General features: G+C 43.4%; 1 protein-coding gene across 4 annotated transcripts in view; it reads right to left on the minus strand.

Moving 5' to 3' along the window:
• The window catches only part of SH3BP4 (SH3 domain binding protein 4), a 241,357-nt gene extending 219,096 nt beyond the window's left edge, over positions 1-22,261 (minus strand). For 2 of the 4 annotated variants that reach the window (XM_033944887.1, XM_033944885.1), the window contains exon 1: positions 20,925-21,554. The gene's annotated coding sequence lies outside the window, so the exon portion shown is untranslated. The other 2 variants (XM_033944884.1, XM_033944883.1) reach the window with 2 other exon arrangements.
• Positions 22,262-22,461: the final 200 nt, after the last annotated feature.

Raw genomic sequence — 22,461 nt, forward strand, 5'->3', positions numbered from 1 at the left:
CATCTCTCACTCATCTCCTTGTGCAGCATCTTTCTATCCCTCCCATCCCCCCATGCAGCAGAACCCCAAAAGCAATTTCATTGTTGTGTTAGATCTAACCTAAGCATTGTTCTTGTATGCCACATCTTCCCTATAAAATAGAGCTTTAAATGGTTAACAAACAAATTACAGATCATCCTTCAATAAACTGAATTCAGATGTCATAACATTTCTGAAATAAAAAAGTCTTGAGATTGTTGTGGAACAGATAATACATGGGCTTTTCTGAAAAAACTACAATACCAAACAGCTCCAAAGGATAAGCTACTTCTGTTTACTGTAACGGAAGCCTATGCTGAATTGTCTCTGGTACCATTTTGACAACTTTTAAAAGACTGTTACACTCAGTGTTTGGGGTGGTGCAGCACAACTAAAGCTAGCATTTGGGGCTAGAAATCCCAGGACTGCTTCAGTGGGTGATCTTCACTAATTTTGGGGTGTTGCACAGATAATACGAAGCTATTCCCCCCATGCAGCAGAACCCCAATAACCCCATCAACCCATCCCCCTGCACATCTTTCCATCTCTCCCTTTCACCCCCCACTCCTGTACAGCAGAACCTCAACGACCCTCCCACAGCGAGGCCGACATACCTCCGTTCCAAACAGCAGCAGCGGCAGCAGCACTAAACAGTCTGCTTTGCAGCCTTCCCTGTGCCGTGTCACTGACATCATCAGTGATGCGGCAGAGGGATGGGAAGGCCCCGGCAGGGAAGTCCACGAAGCAGCTTGTTCAGTGCTGCCACTGCTGCTGTTTGGAACAGAGGTACATTGGCCTCGGGATTGGAGGGTCGGCGGGCTTCTGCTGCACGGGATAGGAATAAGCTACACATGGGGGGAGGAAGAGAAAGAGCTGCCGACGGTGAATCAGGGAGTGTCGGGGACATTTGGGAGTCAATCCAACTAGGGCTTATATTAGGACCTACCCCAAAAATTATGCTAGGGCTTATTTTCGGGGTAGAGCTTATTTGGGGGAAAACCACGGTATTTCCTGTAACTATTCTGATGTATATGCATTTCCTGGGGTATCAATTATTTCTGCAAGAAAGACATTTCCTTCTGTTATACAAGCACATACAAGATCATTGTATTCATTTCTCTACTCATGTAGACTTAGGTTAACAATTTTACCCTCTAGACCAGGGGTGCCCAATAGGTCGATCACGATTGACCGGTAGATCGCCAAGGCAAAGTGAGTCGATCGTGGAGCCCAGACTCACGTTGCCTTCAAAATCTACTGGGCGGATCAGCCTTCCTCTCCCCGACGTCAATTCAGCCGTAGGAGAGGAAGTTCCAGGCCAGCAAATCTAGTCGGCCCGAAGCTTCAGGGGAGGAAAAAATGCCATAAAAAAGTCTGTGTATTTGCTCTTCCTGCCTTTCACACGCAGACCAGCAACTGACCAAGGAAGCCAATCTCCTCTTGCGGAAAGGCAGGCACAAACCGCTTCTCGCTCCAGCCCAGTGGGATCTTTACCACGTCCCCTTCCTGCCCTGCGAGCAAGGCAAAAAGACCAGTCTCCCTCCTATCTGTATTGCATCATCTGTCAGCACTGTTTGCCTTCCCTTCCACCCTGAGCGCTGGCCAGCACTCACGCTTAACTCCCTCCTCAGTATCCAAGCGTGCATGCAGCCGCTGTAGGAGAAGGCGACGGGGAGAATGCCCCAGAAAAGTTTGGGAGAGCTTGGGATGGCGGTGGTTTGGAGGCCTGTTCCCCAATGGCAGTGGCAGTGGCTTGGGAGCAGGCAGGGAGACAGAAAGAAAGGAGAGCAGGGAGACAGAAAGAAAGAAGGGAAAAAGAAAGAAAGGAGGGAATGAGGTCTGGAAGCATACAGCAGGCTGAAAGAAGGGAAGAAATCTTGGATGCACAGTCAGAAGAATAAAGTGCACTCTTGCGACCAGTTCCACCAAATATCAACTGGGAGTGGGTGTTTCTCCGCTTGCTTCGTGTTTCTATAGCTAGCTCTTTGGTGGAAAATGGATACAAGATGCTATACCAGTGGTACCTTACACCCATGCGTCTCCATAAAATATACCCCCAAGTTTATGCTGGAGAAATCACATTTGGTGGGACTGCCCGCGGGCTGTACCCTATTGGGCTATGGTTTTTGAATTATTGTCTGATATCTTACATACCACTCTTATTCGACATATGGGTAGTGCTCTTTTACATCTTCCCTTGGCTCCATTGACTGCTAAAGCACATAAATTAGCTTGTTTTATCTTTACTGCAGCTAGACTTTTATTGGCAGCTCATTGGAAACAGTCTTTTCCCCCAGGTCGGACTCATCTACTGTGAAAAGTGGACTTTATTTTCCGTATGTCTAAACTGACTGCTTTGCTTCAGACTTGTCTTACTCCCTTTTTCAAGGTGTGGGATCCCTATATTAGATGGTGTAAAAGTTCCTCATGACCTATGGTTAGTTATATACTTGTTACCTGCAAACCTTTTGTATTGCTATAAGCTATATTTTTGACCCTGGGATGGGGGTGGGAAGGGGGGTTTGGTTTATTGGCTGTGTTCTTGTGCATTGTACTGAAGAGTTATGGTACAACATTTTATGATATTTAGAGTTTTTTTGGGGGGGGATTGAGAGGATCTGTTTCATGTGGTTTTTTGGTTCTGCATCTGTTGTACCTCTGAGGCTTTGTATTTTTTCTGCAAAAATTCCAATAAAAAAAAAAAAGAAGAAGAAAGTGCAACCAGAGACTCATGAAATCACCAGACAATAAAGGTAGGAAAAATGATTTTATTTTCAATTTAGTGATCAAAATGTGTCCGTTTTGAGAATTTATATCTGCTGTCTATATTTTGTACTATGGCCCCCTTTTACTAAACCGCAATAGCGGTTTTTAGCGCAGGGAGCCTGCGCTAAAAACCGCTTTATTTGTCTATTTTTGTATAGTTGTTCCTGAGGCGACATTGCATAAAGTCATCTGCCTTGATCTCTTTGAAAACCCGCGGAATATAAATGATAATTAACATTTTCTCTGCGTATAGTGTGCTTTGTGTTTTTTTTAAATTTTATTGTTGGTAGATCGTTTTGGCTTGATCATTTTAAAAGTAGCTCGCAAGCCCCAAAAAGTGTGGGCACCCCTGCTCTAGACCTATTGCACATTGCTCCATTTCTCTGTCATACACTTTATCCAGCAATTTTCCTGCAACATTTGCTCTGTTGGGTGGACTGTATCCTGGTCTCAGTGACTAAACCATATTAATGACGTATGGGTTTTCAAGCAGATGGAAAGAAGATTTTGGTGCATAAACAAACTGGGCAATTTATTCATCAATTACCTTTTTTTCTAACCTACTGTTTTTATCACAAACTTATCTGTTGGTCCCTGGATGGTTGTTTTTCTTCTTTCTTTTAGGTGATATACTGTGGATATATGATATATATATGATGTGACTGAAACATTATAAGGGACAGATAACTCTGAAACTGTAGAACAGAAGGAGGATGATCTCGAAGGTGGATAGTTTCCACAATCCTTTAGGTTGCTGATAAGATTCCTCCAAACAAAAATGTCAATGCTGTCATTATATGATTTCTGCTTATTCCATATTATTCACTGTATACACTATCACCGCCCAGAAAAGGAATATTTGCTTGTTTCAACTCTTTATTTCTTCATAACAACTATATCAAAATGATGGTAACATGCAGTAATAACAAATATGAGATTTATGCTCAAATATGACAACTCCTCAAGGAAGTCATTAAGAAATATAATGAAATCAAAACATTTACCAACCTGAAGATCCTGCCTGTTCACCCATGTTCTTTTGTCATCTTTATCAATGCAAAACATTTACCAACCTTAAGATCCTGCCTGTTCACCCATGTTCTTTTGTCATCTTTATCAATGCACTTCTCATGTTTCAATCAAGCCACCAGGCTTTGCTTTTCTTTGTTGCACTTTTCATTTTGCAAGCATGCCTGCTTTAGCCACAAGCAGAGGAACTGCATTAAAATATTCTCAAACCAGGTCTGTTTTACAGTCTGCACCCATTATAGGTTTTCTCCTCCACGGAGAAAATATGATAAACCTCAGGCTATACACACAAAGATCCCAAAACCTGTAGAGCATTCTGTTCAAAAGGTTTCACATTCATGTTTACTGCTTGTTCCTTCCTCTTCACACTTAGTTCCACTGAAGAGGTACATCAATTTGAAAAGGAACAATGGGGGTTTAAAGTCTTTTTCTCAACTCTGTATATGTTATCTCTGCAGACACAAATTTTCAGTTTTGAGAAATGCAAAACCAAGTATCTTTTAGATCAGTGTTTCTCAAACTGCAGTATGCATACCTTAGGAGGTACGTGGACTGCCTGTTGGGGGTATGTGGGCTGACCGCTAATTCCTTCCTGTCACCCCCCACCGTCGCAACTCTGGGAAGGGAAGGGCCAGGCATGTGCAGCAATTGCACGCCACCGACCCACAAGTCTTCCCCCAAGAGAAGGTTTAGGCCAGCCATTTGCTGCTTGGCTGGTCCAGACCTTCTCTCCAAAATCAGAATTGATGTTGGGGGAAGGCTTGTGGGCTAGCAGCATGCAATCGATGCACGCATCTGGCCCTTCCCTTCCCAGAGTTGCAGCGGTGGTAGGGATAATTAAATGGAGCTGGCGGATGGTGGCGGTGGACTGGGGGGGAGGAGGAATTGGCGCAGGTCAGCTTCAGGGGAGGGAGGGAGTGGGACAAAGGCTGGAAGGCAGTAAGGGGGAGGGAGCATGAACTTGGGACATAGGAAGGAGGGAGAGAGGGGGCACTAACTTGAGACATAGGAAGGAGGGAGAGAGGGAGGGAATAGAAAGGGACAATTGTTGGGCCTGAGTGTGTTAGTGTGAGAGGGAAAGACATGGTGCACATAGGGAAAAAGGCAGAGGAAATTGGGCACAGAGAAGAGTGAGGTAGAGATGAATGGGGAATAGAAGGATGAGAGGGAGAAATGTTGGATATTGTGGTGGAGAGGGAACAGAGGGATAGATTGAAGGGGATGCAAGGGGGAGAATGTTGGGCATAGTGATAGAGGGAGAGATGTGGCATGGTGTTGGAAAGGGGTGATAGCAGGAAAAACGAACATGAGGCTGGTTGGCAGTGGTGAAAAATGCTGCACATGATCTCTGGGGGATGAGAGAAGAAGAAAAGTTGGACTCCTGGAGGGACAGAGAAAGATGTTGGTTGGGGAATGGAATGAGGTCTGGAGGAGAGGATACGTGCAGGAGGCAGAAAGAAAGAAAGAAATATTGGATGCACAGTCAGAAAGAAGTGCAACCAGAGACTCATGAAATCACCAGACAACAAAGGTAGGAAAAATGATTTTGTTTTCAATTTAGTGATCAAAATGTGTCAGTTTTGAGAATTTATATCTGCTGTCTATATTTTGGACTATATTTGTATATTTTTCTATAGTTGTTACTGAGGTGACATTGCATATTTTAAAGTCATCTGCCTTGACATCTGAAAACCCCCAAATATAAATGATAATTAACATTTTCTCTGTGTACAGTGTGCTTTGTGCTTTTTTAATTTTGTGGTTACCATTATGTATTAATAAGATTATATTGTGTGTATATGAAAAATGGATGGAAGAAACTGCATTACAATTAGAAGTATTATTATGGGGGTGGAGTCAGGGGTAGAGTTTGGGCGGGGGTATTTGGTATTTGTTAGGCTTAGGGGGTACTTGGCTTGAAAAGGTTAAGAAACACTGTTGTTAATTAAAAAAAAATTGCTTATGACATTATGAATTAATTTCCAAAAAAAATTAAACATTGCATGAAGTTCCAGGCCACGCCACCTTCAGCTTCCAGCAGGCTTAGGGCTCTCCCTGGTCAGGAGGCAGTTGCACTTATTGCACTCCACTCCCCTAATACCATTCTTGGCATGTGTTATCTTTATATTTTGCACAGCTATAGGAGGAAATTGATCTTTCAATTTTTTTGGTGTTGTACTAAATGGAAAGAGTGTGGCTTCTTGGGATTTTGGTTTGTTTATAATTTTTGGTCAGCTATTATGTATTGAAAGATTAGGTTTCTTACCTCTGCTAATCTTCCTTCTTGTAGATCTCCTTTGAAGGCTGAACTAGTGGGTAGTGCATCTATTCTAGTCTTGGCTGTAGAACTTAAAAATAAAACCAATCCCCTCTGCAAGGTCACTTCTGCGGCCACTCCCCTTGAAGTGCAGTAGGTATCAAAGTAATGTAATGTAATGTAATTTATTTCTTATATACCGCTACATCCGTTAGGTTCTAAGCGGTTTACAAAAAATATACATTAAGATTAGAAATAAGAAAGGTACTTGAAAAATTCCCTTACTGTCCCGAAGGCTCACAATCTAATCACAATCAGGAGTATCTAATATAAACAGGAAACACAAGCTGCTCATGATAACCAAATACATAATCAACAACCGCCAAAAGAGGCCAAGTTAGGATAATAAGAAATTGAAACATGGGTCATTCCATGTCAAGTGATCAGATTCTTGGAAAGTGCCCTGCATGACCATCACGGATTTTGATGAAACTTCATATGCAGAGTCCACCATGTCTCAAACGAACTTTGGTAAAGTTTTAGTTTCGCCTGTGGAATATTTGTGGAGATATAGCCATTTGTTTGACCCCATACCACAATGAAATACAGTACGACAATGACATTCTGACAACTTTGAGACACAATATCTCCCGAGCTGTGTTTCCAAAAAAACTGAAACTTAGCTACCCTGCACAACTTTTTGAGCTCTGTTCATTGCTACCAATAACAATTTTTGCCACGCACTGATTGAATGCCTGAATTACAGTAAACTTGGCCAAAAAAATTAGTGCTCCAAAAAAAGTCAAAGTTTGACATTACTTAGCTCCCACAATAATTGAGTAATAAATGCAAAATTTGGCGCATAATGTCTCAGTACAACGTTGTTTTCAAACGTACAATTTCAACCTCCAAGCTCTTTCCATTAGTTTACAAATTAAGTGTAAAGTTGCTAATTTGTGTAAAAAGGCCAAAAATAGGGTATTTTCAGCCTGCTTTTACAGAAAAATACCTTTTAGAAACTCTTTCAAATCAGTCTCATTAGAAAGAGCATATTTCAAACCCCCTAGAAAAGTGGACTTCATTTTTCAACGCAGGTTAACAATGGCTGAAAAAGGGGGACAAAGTTGGGAGACGTTGCCACGGCAACAACCTCTATTTCAACATAGTTCTGTCATTTTTTAAGTTACAGTTTTGTATTGACGTAGTATTACTACTACTCTATTGCGTTGGTCCATGGTGACATTGTCACTACCAGTTCAAGAGTTTGAACTGGCAACCCCATCGCCATAGGGGTCACGCCCGATAGCTGTGCAATACCAGCCACGGGTGGGCCACTTCGTCCAGGTTCCCAAGCCTCGCATTTGGTTTCTTTGTCAAGGTTCCAAAGTCTTTTGTTGGTATCTTTCTGGTTCCAAAGCCAATGATTACGGTGTCTTATCCTAGGTTCCCAAGCCTAAATTGGGTATCTTATATGGTTCCCAAGCCGAAGTGAAGTCCACTTTGATTTTAACTGCCAGCAATCTTTATTTATTTATTTATTTTTTTAATTTATTTATTTATAATTTTCAAATTAACAAATCAAGATACATCTTGTACAGAAAGTGATTACAACAAAAAGAACAAATAGAAACATAATGAATTATATAGAAATCAAATATTTGTATAATCTCTCAAGTCCACCATTTTGATCCATGATGTGAATTAAACGGAATTTTAACAAAGAACCATATTATAAAAGATAAGTGGTACGTGGTTAACTGAAATTCCAGGCGCCTTATATCTCAAGCCCTCATTCTTTCCCCTTTTCCAGGCAAGACATGGAGAGGAGGGCCGTTAACTGATTTGGTTCAAAGAAAACATATTTTTGAGAGTTATATTGAACTATACACTTGCAAGGATGTCGAAGATAGAAAGTTCCCCCAAGAGCCAAAACACCAGGTTTTAATAATAAAAACTCTTTTCTACGTCTTTGTGTATCTCTTGCCAAATCTGGGAACATCTGAATCTTTAAATCAAGAAACTTTTTCTCTTTATTTTTAAAGAATAATCTCAAAAGCCAATTCTTATCGAGCGTAATAGCCAGGGTAACAATCAATGTAGCAGGTATTGCTATTTCTTTATCAGATAGTTCAAGTAAAGCAGATACATCAATTGGTCCCTGCGTTTTTTCTTGAAGATCCTTATTTTTATTAGGCAAATAATAGACCTGGGTGAAAGGAGGCAATGAATCTTCCGATACTTCCAATATCTCCAGCAAATACCTTTTTAACATTTCTCTTGGAGTCACTGTTGAAATTCGTGGAAAATTAATCAATCTTAAGTTATTATTCCTGGAGAAATTTTCAAATGTCTCAATCTTCCTTCTTAAATTTATATTATCCTTAATTAAGGTGTCCTGAAGAAGCTTGGAAGATTTAAGTTGATCTTTAATGCACTGGATATCTAGTTTTGATTCTCCCAAGTCTTGTTTTATCTGAAGAACTTCTTTCTCTTGAGTTTTTATTTTCCCCTCTATTTGAAGATGGTTACTATTTACTGTTCTAGTCAGATTGGCAATCAAATCCCACAAAGCTCCCATTGTGACTTCTTGGGGCTTTACAAGGTCAACAGTTTGCAAGTTTAATAGTTGTATATTAGGCTCACCAGCTACAGGAACCTCTCCTCTCCGTCCCTCCTGTATTGGAGTTAATCCCAGCGTTGTTGTATCCTCAAATACACTCAGGCTCTGCTGCAATCCTTGTGAGCCTGAGTCGATGTTCATCTCACCGTTCCCTGCAGCCTCTGGGGGAGAGCTCATGCCGACTTCCGGCTGGCTCCCCACTCCCGGGGAACTGGTGACTCGAGGATTGGGAGGAGGGATTCTCGTGTCGGGGCTCAAAGAGATCTCATGAGCCCGAAGAGATGCCTCGAGTCCGTTACCAAGAAGCGTCCCAGCCGGGGGCACCACCGACGTTCCCATGACGCCCTGCATCCGTCTCAGCAGATCTTCAATATTGCCAGAGGAGGCTGAACCGGGACGCCGTGGGGCCGAAGAGGCTCCCTTTCCCCTCCTTTTCGGCATGGTAAGAATTCTGCGGTGTTAACCGCCTAAAGAAAAGTTTCCTTTAGTGAAGATTTGCGGGCGGTTGCTCAGCGCTCCACAACCGTGGCCATCTTGGATCAAGTCCCTCGCCAGCAATCTTTATAACATTCTGTTAAATTTTTGAGCCACTTTCTTCAATGCAGTTTCTGGAAATTGATATTGGCGGCCGGATGATGTAACTGAAGGGGCACAAAGCATGCAGATGAGGTGTTGCTCTGGAACCCAACAAACGTCTTGCCTTTCTGGCCAATAAAACGAATGAGCTGGACCATGAGGATGCATAAATTTTATCAATGCATCATTTTGTTCAATTAAGACTTCAACAACGTTGCCTATACACCATTGATTATCGTAAGTACAGGCAACGTAGCAACCAGGAAAGATTTCGGACACTTTCAAATTTGGAATGGCAGTATCAGAAATTTTGGCAACAAAATTTATTGTGTCATTTGAAACTTTGCTGACACGAACCGAGTTTGAGTCGACTGGTACAAATTGGTGGTGCTCTCTGGTACCGGCTACTGTGCTGCTTTCATGCCATCTTTCTTCTTGAAATTTTTTGCTTTCTTCAATTTCTTCTTTTGGAACATAAATGTATTTAACTCCGTGTATATTTTGGTCACAAAAGTTAAATAGATCCTTTGGCATCAATATTTGATCCGTTGATGATCTTTGGAGGCTAGCCCGGGCAGCCAGTCGTTTAGTTGTTCCACCAACTCCATCGCAGGGTGATTTTCCGTGGCTAGTTCCAAAAAAATTGCATTCAGCCTCAATGTTGAAATCATTTCTGTGATTGCACAAATTCACAAAGTTCTTGTAGTTTTTATATTGTGCAGCTGAGCCGTCACTGAAGTAGTATATTTTGGTAATGTTTGTTTGAGTTACCAAAAATTCGATCAACTTTTGAATAAACACGTGTACAGATATCGTATCATGTTGCATATGATCAGAAATAATGCAACAGTTTACAACTTGCAATGTGCCCACTTCATTGAGGTAATATGCAACAAAAGGATGTACCGTAGCTTGTGAATTTTCCCAGTGAAAGCCTTGGGCGGCATCCTGTACAACAAATGAGTAATTTTCAGCGAAATCCATCAAAACGATCATTTCCGTTTCTTTTAAGCCTGTCTTCAACATCTTCAAATATTCACTTTGATGTTTTGAAATGAAATGGTGGCTTGTCAACTTCCAAATCTTGCTTGCAAGTCTTTCAATAAAGTTGTCCATGGTTAGTACGCTTGTTTCTAATGTTTCACGGTCAGCGTGAACCCATTGCTTAAATTCTATTGATTCTTCTGGATCTAAATCCTTGAATATTTCTTCCAGGTATGCTGTTAGTGCTTCTTCACCAGGGCAGTTTTGACATCGTTGTAGCATACAGTCCTTGACATTTAGGTCGCACACAGTTTTTTCCATAAGAACTTAGTAGTTCTCTTTGACATTGGCACCTTGTAGCATGAGCTTTATATTTTGATGTATCGTGCAGACACACACGGAGTGTGCACCTGATGCACCAACGGTTACACACCACTTTGGCCTGAACTCACAGAATTTGGAAAAACCAATTTCAGTTCCGTATTTGTTACAGTACGCCACGTACAGCTCTTTTAAATTACACAACAGCAGCCGCTTTTGCTTTTGTACTTTTAAACCATTGAGGCGGACTGAAATGCAATCTTTTTTGCCAGGACATATTCTGCTGAATTCATCGTCTTCGTAAAAATCTTGAACTCTATTTGCAATTTCTTTTGGAAGGGACTTGCCAATTTTTGCATCAGGTATAGAACAAATGCCTTTCTCTTTCTTTACTTTTTGGGCTGTTCTGACCATGCGCTCTGAAACGCCAAACTTCATTGCTGTTTCCTTTATTGACCAACTTTTTGGGGCCATCGTCAATAATTGAACTTTCATTGACCTGTTGGATATTGCAATTTTCGTTTTCATTTCTTCAATGAGGTCAGTGTAATCTTCACATAACTTGCATTCTACAGACTGACGAGACGGCCCAACTTCTTCAGCTGAAACTCCAGCAGCAGATGTAATCTTCTTGGCTATCACATTCTGCACACGTTCAATTTTTCGTATCACATAGCTGGCTTTATCTCTACTAGCTAACCTTCGAATTTTCAATGGAGAGGTTCCTAAAGCAGCCAAGCTTTGATCAACTGCATCGGAGATGCTGATATCAAAATCGTCTGAAGATGAAGATGCTGCAGTAGCTTCACTCATTGAAACGTATTGGGCATTGCACCTATTGCAAAGTTTCTGACCTGGCTTGATATTTATTTTTGCCACTTTTCTAAAATCATTAGACATGGCAAGATCAACTTTTAACAATCCACTTTGAACAATGTGATTTTTCTTTTCAAATGGATTACAACACGATGTTTGCTTTAATTCGTATTTGTCGAGATACTTTGCTTTGTGGTGGAGGCAGATTTGGTCTTTATCCATCAGTTCAACTTCAGAGCGCCGAGTAATAAGCAATTTTTCATCGGTTGACAAATTATGTAAAAAAATGAGCCCACATTTTTTAGAATAAAATGTGCCGTCATGACACTTTGACAACAATTTTTGCCCAATGGCACAGTCTGGCAGAAAAGGATTATTATTAGTCGATTCGTTGGCATCCATTTTAAACTGAATTAATAATAATGTGGATCTGAAAAAGAAAACAAGTTGTAATTTGTGATCTGCATGCAACAAAATTATCACCTCAATTTCTAGTTAGGAATAATCATTAATTAAGAACACTATAATTGTACCCAAAGCTTGAGTAAAAATAAACAGGGAAAAACAGTGTGAAAAGTGACATAATTGTAAGTTGAAACGTAGGCCGTTGCTATGGTGACATCTCCCAACTTTGTCCCCCTTTTTCGGGCATTGTTAACCTGCGTTGAAAAATGAAGCCCACTTTTCTAGGGGGTTTGAAATATGCTCTTTCTAATGAGACTGATTTGAAAGAGTTTCTGAAAGGTATTTTTCTGTAAAAGCAGGCTGAAAATACTCTATTTTTGGCCTTTTTACACAAATTAGCAACTTTACACTTAATTTGTAAACTAATGGAAAGAGCTTGGAGGTTGAAATTGTACTTTTGAAAACAACGTTGTACTGAGACATTATGCGCCAAATTTCGCATTTATTACTCAATTATTGTGGGAGCTAAGTAATGTCAAACTTTGACTTTTTTTGGAGCACTAATTTTTTCGGCCAAGTTTACTGTAATTCAGCCATTCACTCAGTGCTCGACAAAAATTATTATTGGTAGCATTGAATAGAGCTCCAAAAGTTGTGCAGGGTAGCTAAGTTTCAGTTTTTTTGGAAACATAACTCGTGAGATATTGTGTCTCAAAGTTGTCAGAATGTCACTGTTGTACTGTATGTCATTGCAGTATGGGGGTCAAACAAATGGCTATATCTCCACGAATATTCCACAGGCGAAACTAAAACTTTACCAAAGTTCGTTTGATACATGTGGGACTTTGTGCATAAAGTTTTTTGTTTTTTTTTTATATTTATTAGATTATTCATTACAATATTTTAGTAACAAACCTACATGAATGAACACAAATAGAACAAATGTAAATTCCCAAACGGGAATTAACATCATATATAAGGAAACTAATACAACTATATCCTAGTCCACGTTAAAGCTGATCGCCAGTACTAATAAAACATCAAAGCAAATCTTTCTATCTACTATCTAGGAACAGGCAAATGGCTTTTATATATATTATACATCATCCTCCAAAAATAAACTAAATATTAGGAATTTAAACTTTCAACAAAGGTTTCTCTTTAATAAAATCTTCCACCTGGGCTGGCTCAAAAAACACATATTTATCACTTTCATATGAAATCAGGCATTTACATGGAAATTTTAAAAAGAAAGTAGCTCCGACTGCCAAAACCTTTGGCTTTAGCTGAAGGAACTGTTTCCTCTTAAACTGGGTTTGTCTAGAGACATCTGGAAAAATTATCACCCGTTGACCACAAAACATCTCTTGCTTTTTCAGAAAATATAATTTCAAGATATCTTGCTTCTCAAGCTCTGTCTTAAAGGTCACGAGAAGAGTTGCTCGTTTCTCAATTATGTCTTTAGATGACTCCAAAAACTGTGATACATTCAAACTCTCAGGTGATACTATTCTATCCATTCCACCTTCATCTACCTTTTCTTTGGAATCTCTTGAGATGTAATATAAATTTTCGACCTCAAAGGTCTCCACTTTATTATAATGTAATATTTCCCTCAAATACATTCTCAAGAGTTCCATTGAAGAGAGGTAATGTGTGATCGGAAAATTTAACAAGCGAAGATTCTTAACTCTAATAGCATTTTCCATTTTTTCTAATTTAGCATGTATCATCATACTATCCTTTATATTAGAAACAGCACTGGCTTGTAAATTACCTACTGCCTGATCTAACTTTTCAACCTTTACAGCTGTTTCTCCAATTTTTTTATCTTGTTCTTTAATTTTCACAGTTACATCAGATGAAAATTGACATAAGTTCAAAACGGTTTTTTGTAAAGATGACTCTATTCTGTTAATGCTAAGCCAAACATCATTTAAAGTGATCACTTTATCCTTGGGGAGAACGTCCGAGCTTTGCCCAGTAATCATCTGCACTGGGGTTAGTTCTTTAGCTTGCCCCAGGGATTGTCCTGAAACCTCCAGACCAGATAATAACAATGATTGGGGGGAAGAAGAAGTTATTCCTTCCTTAAAAGGGGAAGGAGATTCTTCTAACCGTAGGGAATATGATGGTTGAGGAGGTGGTGTTGGTTCCCCAGAAGATAAGGAGACAGCTTGAATATTAAAAGTTACCTGTTCCTCAACAGGAGGCAAGATAGGAACCACAAGATGGCGATCCATCGGGCCTGTTGTTCCAGCAGATGGTATTGCTTTGGCTTTCCTCTTACCCATGCTGAAGAATCGGTAGTCCTGCTCCCTGCTCCTCTTAGGCTCCGAAGGGGCTCAAAAGGGGCAAGCCCCTTTAGCCACGCCCCTTCAGCTTGCGACCCGGGGCTCGCAACCGCGGGCCGCGTACCGCGGCTGGACCGCTGTTTAAAGGATTCTGAAGGACCCTCTCAGCTGGAAAAAGTCGGGCAGCAGCGGGACTGCCTGTCCCGATGGTAACAGTGCTAAACAGCACTAGCGACAGGCTCCCTCGGCGGCTGGACCGCTGTTTAAAGGATTCTGAAGGACCCTCTCAGCTGGAAAAAGTCGGGCAGCAGCGGGACTGCCTGTCCCGATGGTAACAGTGCTAAACAGCACTAGCGACCTTGTGCATAAAGTTTTATCAAAATCCGTGATGGTCATGCAGGGAGCCCTTGATCACTTGACATGGAATAACCCACATTTCACACCTGCAAAACTGAGGAACAGGTCGCTAAAGAAGACACAGCCTAAAGAGCAGAAGGGGTACCACCCCAGGACCCTTAAAACCCCATAAGCTTACATAAAAGGACACTCAGGGAAATTTTAGTGAGGATGGTCAAAGAGAGAAAGCCAACTTACCAATTACTGGCAGGCAATCTGTGAATTAGACAAAACAGATGGGCGGGAGTTCAGCCTCCAGAGGAGATCTACAAGAAGGAAGATTAGCAGAGGTAGGAAACCTAATCTTTCATTCTTGTACAATCCCTCTGGAGGCTGAACTAGCGGGATGTATCAAAGCAGTCCCAAATCTCAGGGGGGGGGCTAATGAGCCCGCCGCCAGAACAGAAGGGCCAAAGGCCACATCACCCATAGCTGCCATATCAAGCCGGTAAAACCCGGAAAAAGGATGAAGGGAAACCCACGTGGCCGCCCAACAAATCTCCTCAGAGAGACCACATGAGAGTCAGCCCACGAGGAAGCCCTTCCTTCGGTAGAGTGAGCCCTCACCCCAAGGGGAGGCTGCTTCCTCACCGCCACATATGCTGCGGAAATGCCCGCACGTATTCAACGCGAGAAGGTAGCCTCGGAAGCAGGCCAACCCCCGCGCGCAGGGCCCGCCAAGACAAACAGATGGTCCAACAGATGGAAATTGTTAGTAGCTTCAAGGCATCTCAAAAGGAGATGCCGCACCTCTTAGACTTGGAACCCGACAGAACAAAAGTGGGTAGCAGAACTACCTGGTTGAAGTGGACTGCTGACCCCACATGCAGAAGAAAAGAAGACACAGTCCTCAAAACAACCGCAGACTCCGAGATGCAGAGAAAAGGATCCCTGCATGATATAGCCTGAAGCTCTGACAGAACCTGAGCAGAAGCGACTGTAACGAGGAAAGTGGTCTTTACGGCAACATCTCTCAGAGCAATCGCATCCAGGGGTTCATAGATCAAACGAGCCAGTGAATGGATAGCCAGACTCAGATCCCACAGAGGATACAGCAGTCGCAAGGGAGGCTTCAGCCTCCCCCCCCCCCCCCCGGTAAGAAGCGTGCATCATCTTGGGGAGGCGCCAGAGAATCCCCGAGAGAAGAGGGACCCGAACACGACAGTCCCACAATGGGGACCCGGAAGAAGAAACAGCCACAGGCCAGCCCACAAGAAGGCCAGAACATGCGCCACCGATGGGGCTAAAGGATCCACGTGAACTCCTGTACAACGGGCTGAAAAGTACCTCTAGGCCTTTGCGGAGGTCGACCCCGAATTCCTGTCGCCGTGAAGAAACGTGGCGATGACAGCAGAAGAGAAGCCCCTATCCCTCAAGGCCGTGCATACAGTGCCAGGCTACAAGCCTGAGCCGTCCAGAACTTGAAGGTCTATCGGGCCCTGCATGAGCATCTCCGATGGCAAGGAAGACGCAGATCCCTCACTGAGCTCAACTGCATCAGGTCTGCAAACCAAGGGCAGCTGGGCCAGTCCGGGGCCACTAGGAACACCGAACCTGCGTGAGATGCCACCCTGCCCAGAACGCTCCCTATCATAGGCCACGGGGAAAAGCCATACAGAAGTTCCCCATCCATCCATGGCTGAACCAGAGCACCGAGCCCTGCTCTGCCGACCTCCCGTCTGCAGCTGAAGAACCTGTCCGCCCTCTGGTTCCCCGAGGACGCTATTAGATCGAAGGCGGGACAACTCCACCAACAAAACATGGCTTTGAGCGCTAGCCTGGACAGGAACCATTCTCCCGGGTGCAGAATCTGACAACTGAGGAAGTCTACTGGCACATCGTCCACCCCTGCCACATGAGCCAAGGACAAGGCCATCAGACGCTTCTCCGCCTAGGCAACAAGCATCCGAGCCTCTAGGCTCAGCAAGGGACTTCTCATGCCCTGTTGCCAGTTGACATAGGCAACCGCCGTCGCAATGTCTGAGAATACGCAGAGATTTCCTTGAAATCACAGCAGGGCCAGACAGATCGTACGCATCTCCAGCCAATTTAACAGCCATCTGCTCTCCAACGCAGTCCACAGACAGTGGACCGGAACAAACTGGCACACTGCTCCCCAACCATAGAGACTCGTGTCCATCACCAGGGGCACCCAGTCAAAGATGCACAGAGGGAGCCCTCTGTACAGAGTAACCAGATTCAACCACCACACCATACAGCTGCGAGCCATCACCAACCAGGCACCTTCACCCCACAGAGACAGAAGGGACAACTAAATAGGACGGATGCGAGCTCTTGCCCACGATCACAACTATGGTCGCCTCTATGAGATTCAATACCTGCAGATTCTGCCAGGCCGTCGGAGCTGGAGCCGCTAACATGTCCCAAACTGCACTCTGAAGCTTGAGCTTGCTGGATTCCATCAAACACTTGGTTCCTGCCCGCATGGAACCGGACTGCCACATACTCCAAGTCCTGTGGCGGCTCTAGGCGACACCGTCTTGAGATGGATCACCCAGCCGAGACTGTCCAGCAGTTACCGCTTGGCAAACCTCCAAGGGTCTTCCACCAAAGAGGGAGCTCTGATCAGCCAGTTGTCGAGGTACTGATGGACCTGCACACCCAGCGAGTGCAGATGGACAGCTACCACCACTATGACTGTGGTGAATGATCTGGGTGAGGACACCAATCCAACAGGCAGCGCCGCGAACTGGAAGTGCCTCCCGAGAACATGAAACCTCAGGAACCTCTAATGATCCAGAAAAACAAACAAACAAACAAACAAAAAAAAAAAAAATGAGATGTGGAGGTACGCTTTCGAAAGGTCCAAGGAATCCAAAAACTCCCTGGGTGCCACTGCTGCCACCACTGAATGCACCGTTTCCAGCCAGAAACGCAGAACTCACAGGAAGATGTTCACTGCCTTCAGGTCCAGAATTGGTCTGCAGTCTTTGGAATCCTTCATTGGCATGCTGAAGTAAATCACATATCTCCCGGTGCCCCAGTCTCCCTTTGAGACAGGCTCTATAGCTGCCTGATCCAGCAACCTGCTCGCTGTGGCTCACACCTGGCTGGCCCTGTCCGGAATTCCCACAGGACAGGAAGAATTCCGGCGGAGGCTGGAAAAACTGTAGTCAAAGGCCTTCCCTGAGCACGACGACTCCTCACTGGACCGAGATTACCAGTTGCCATTCCAGAAGGAAGGCCGAAAGCCAGAGACCTGGCGTCATATTTTTCTCTAGAGAGGGGCAGAAGGCCGGGAGTAGGAAACTGTTGGTGCATTGCACCTCCAAAGAGAGGGGGTCCGGTGAACTGAGAAGTGCGCCGGTAGGAACGAAATTCCATCCATCCCACATCCCTGGTCGGACGGGGTCTAGAGCCATGTAACACCTCAGGCTACAGACCTGAACACTGGCTATAAGGTCATCCAAACCCTAGCCAAACAGGAGTGAACCCTTAAAAGGGAACCTGATCAACGGAGCCTTTAGCTGAAATAGCACCCGACCACTGGTGAATCCAAGTCATTCCCTGAGCAGAGCCTGAAGAAGCTCCCAGCTTAGTTCAAAATGCTACAGAGTGTGTCGGGCAAAAAATTCAGACATGCCCAGGCCACAAGGAAGTGGCCGCCGCAGCTCACCCTCCCACCGTAGCGGAAACAGAAAGACACTGGAAATCAAAATGCAATCATCAGTCCTGAACATCCTGCAGGACAATCTCTCCCATCTGAGGAAAAAGATGTACGCTTAGTGACCTGAGCCACAGCTGAATCCACTGTCAGCGGGATCAGTCTAGTTGAAGTCCGATGCCATGGGATACAACTTTGCCAAGACCAAGGATAAGGGAACCCTCCATGGACTCCCAGACCTCTAACAGTACTTCCGCCAAAACCGCATTGCAGCAAGGAGGCGGACAGCGGAGGCTCAGAACTCTGAATTGTATATTCTGTCAGAACCGCATGGTCTGAAACTAGGTTCCGTGTTCACAGTGACCCAAAAATAAGACGGGCAAGCAGCTAGTCTTAAAGAGCCGGCACACCGCCTGGCGATCCGCAACGTCTCGGAACCCATTTGGTATGGGTATCACCCAGATCCTCTAAGTTAGCCACCTCTGCTGATTCTGCTGAAGAAACAGGCGACAGCATCGGCACAGACACCGAAGCACAAGCAAGGACAGGGATGAGCCGCCTGCTTTCTGGTACCCCAATAAAGGAACAAGTCGTCATGCTGGCATCTGAAGGTGGAACAGACTGGAGTCAGAGTGGGAGAAGCAGGCAAAGCCCCTTTTACTCCTTTTTTTTTTTTTTTTTACAGTCGGATATCTCAGAGCCACAAATTATAAAGAAAAATAGTCACCGGCGGCCAGAACTGCTCTGTGCATCTCAGATCTCACAGGATTAGCAGACTAAAGAGACTTTTTCCCGGAACTGCACTTGCATTTCGCAAAAATGCCATCCGTGCTCAGTTTAGGTGCCCTGGACACAGCAATCATGACTCCGGTGGAATTAAAGAGCGTTAAGGCCTCTCAGGAGGAGGGGAGCATACGTCTCACCCCCCATCACGGCCTGCGGCGCACAGGATACATGGCCACGAATCCTGCCGCCATCTATCGCATCTAAGGCATGAATCTATGCCATCCTGTCCTGAGGTGGTCATCTGTGAAGTTTGGAGCAAAAACGAAGCTTCTTAGTCCAAAAAATATACTTTTAAAAACTTTGAAAATCCAAGATGGCCGCCGCAGGTGCCGATTTTGTCTAAAAAACGCCCGTTGAAAATGTGAAAAATGGCAATTTTAGGATTTTACAGGTGGGGGGACCAGGGCATGCAGGGAATCCCCCCAAAACCCCAATTTGAGCACCCCCCAAAATCAGCAAACTGTGACTCACAGACACCACAGAGACGTGTGCTGCAATGCATTTCAGTGGCAGCCAGCAATACACAGTGCAAGCAGCCAAGGCTGGAATAGATGCACTGCCCCGCTAGTTCAGCCTCCAGAGGGATTGTTCAAGAATTGGCATTTGTGTTCTGTGTGTGTGACCGAGATATTGTTTGCATAAATTTTCTACACAGCATTCTGTAGTAATTTGGCTTGTTCAATTTTCTCAATAGTGGAGGGGATATTTGTGAGGTGGAAGACAAGGGTTTTGTTGATCCTTTTTATATATTGTTTGTGATTCATAAAATGAGAGGTATACAGAATATTGGGGGGGGGGTTATACTTTAATAAAATTATTTTAAATATAAAATCACAACTATTTGAGCTCTGGCTCATTGGGACAAAGACAAACTTTGGCCCCCTTTTACTAAGCAGTGTTAGTGATTGTTACGCGGCAACCGCATCAAAACCCATAGGGATTTAAAGAGCTTTGGCGCGGTTACTGTGTCGGCCCACATTAGTTGCCTTAGTAAAAGAGGACCTTTGTCCCTATATCATTCCCTAGTCAGTATATTTAGGGGCTCATTTTGAAAGCATTTACATAGAGGTACAATAATAAGTGCTTTCAAAATGAGCCCCTTAATATATTAGTTTTATTTAACTGCTTCAGTTTTGTTAAGTATAATTACTGATTGCAAAGTTTTAATTTCTTTATTATACAGGCTGTGAATCTAAGGGCTCCTTTTACTAAGCTGCGTTAGGACATTAATGCACGGAATAGCACGTGCTACAATGCCACGTGCGCTAGACGCTAACGCCAGCATTGAGCTGGCGTTAGATCTAGCCACGTAGCGCGCACTAATCTGCTGCATGCGCTAAAAACGCTAGCGCACCTTAGTAAAAGGAGCCCTAAGTTTTTCTTCTTTTGGGGGGGCAACCCACCTGGACAATGTTCTGAGTGAGATGAGCAGAGCTCTGAGGGGTCCTCTTTTTTGGGTACCTTGGGAGAGAGGAGTGCCATCTTGTCCCTTGCCCTATTGCCTACCTTTGAGCAACATATACCAGCCTAGGATACATAGTAACATAGTAAATGATAGCAGATAAAGACCTGAACGGTCACACAAAATCCCAAAACAAAGAAGGGAAAGAAAAAGTCTTCCAAACTGAGCATGAAGAAAAATGAATTTCTGCTTTTTAAAAGGGACAAGGGATGAGACAGAGCAGATAGATGTCTCATGTCCTAAATTCCATTTCCTAGAAAAGGAAAATTCGGGACTAGCTCAATCCTATGAGGTAAATCCTGCTGACAACCCTACTATCTCATTATAGCTCAGTAATTTGACCTCTGCCTTTTGTATAAAATAGGAACTAATGTGCGCAAATTTGGTGATTTCAGAGTCTGCTTGAATAATCTTACAGATACATCCTGATAACATAACAAAATGCAATCTACAATATCAGCATCCCAAGAGATACATATACTGTATTAAAATGATGGCAGATAAAGGCCTGAACGATCAATCCAGTCTGCCCATTAGTTATACACATTAAAAATACATGACTAAATTACCTTGTCACTTCTTTGATATTTCTGAGTCATAGCCTGTAAAGTCCATTTGGTATTATTGTAGGTTCCAAATACTGAAGTTGCTGTCCAAGCTCACTCCAGCCTATTCAACCATCCTATTTGCAGGATATCTATCTACCTTAAAGTCTGTCCAGTAACATCCTCCATGTTACAAGTTAGTGGAGTTCCAATTGATACCCTCCCCATCCGATCCTATACTAAATCACCACATATGGGACACAAAGTGCAAATTATATTTACGGGGCATTATGTTATTTATAACAATTAAAAGCTTTAAAAATATAGCGGCATAATACCAGCTAAGTAGATTGCTGAACCCCCATCCCCCAACATATACATTTGGAGGAGCAGTAGGGAGAGGCCAAATCAAAAGCTCAACACTACAAAATTTCAAGTAGCGGCATAAAACTAGAATAAGACAAATACAAATAATCTCGTTCTACACGAAAACTACCGCACAAGTCGTTCAGAAAAAGTAAAACGTACAAGCAAAAAAGGCATACAAATCGAATCTTTCTGTTCTGGAAAACAGCATAACGATAGACGTAGAACTATGAAGGCCAGAGAGGAAAATACAGACAACAAATTTCTGAGATTGCACCACAAAAGGAGGGTTCATCTTACCCAGTCTAATTTCTATCTCTTGATTACTCTTCGTTCACTGAAGTAAATCCATAACAGCTTTAAAAGAGGAAAAATACTAAGGAAAAAAAAATCATACCGAACTATTCCTCCCCATCACAGAATGAAAATGGAAGGGAAGGAACAAAAGCCATGATGTCATAGAATGGGAAGGGCGATTAACTGATCGAGTCCTGCCTGAAGTGACTGGAATTAGCTCCTGATTTCAGTTTCCATGTATCCTAGTTAGAATATTATATATATCTTTCTTTCTTTCTTTTTTTTTGCTGTATAGTCAGAGCCGCTTTTACCAGTGGGCAAAAGGGGCATATGCCGCAGGTCCAGTCACACAATTGTCCAATGGTAATTTAGCCGTGTCTGTCTCTTTCTGACTCCCTAGCGAATCCTGCATCTATCCCTTTTTCCCGTCCTTCTCACCACTTCCCTGTGATCCTTTGTAAAAATCTTTTTTTTTTCCCCAGTTGTAGGCCAGACGCAAAAAGGGAGGGCCCCGACGTCGGCAATCCGGATTCCATAGTAATCGCTGCAGCCCCCTTTCAGCATAGCCCCCTCTGTGGGAGTCTATCTATCCTTCCTTTCAGGATTGATCCCCTCATGGTCCCTATCTAGACCCCTTATAGCTTTACTCTGCTGTAGCTACGGGGAACATGGTAAAAACCAGGATTCTCAGGATCTCCAGGATGTAGGGCAGACCACCTTAAGAATGGAATGCTCATTTTTTAATGACAGTAACAGGCTGTCTTTCAGTGGGGAATTTCTCTATAAAGTCCCGCCCCCTATGATACAGTTCTATTCTTCTGTGGGTGGGCTTGGCAGAAGACAATGATGTCAGCAAAAGGGGAGGGGACTTCTTGCAGAATGACAGAAAATCAGACAA

Source organism: Geotrypetes seraphini, chromosome 5 (assembly GCF_902459505.1).
Source record: "Geotrypetes seraphini chromosome 5, aGeoSer1.1, whole genome shotgun sequence".
Lineage (NCBI taxonomy): Eukaryota > Metazoa > Chordata > Amphibia > Gymnophiona > Dermophiidae > Geotrypetes > Geotrypetes seraphini.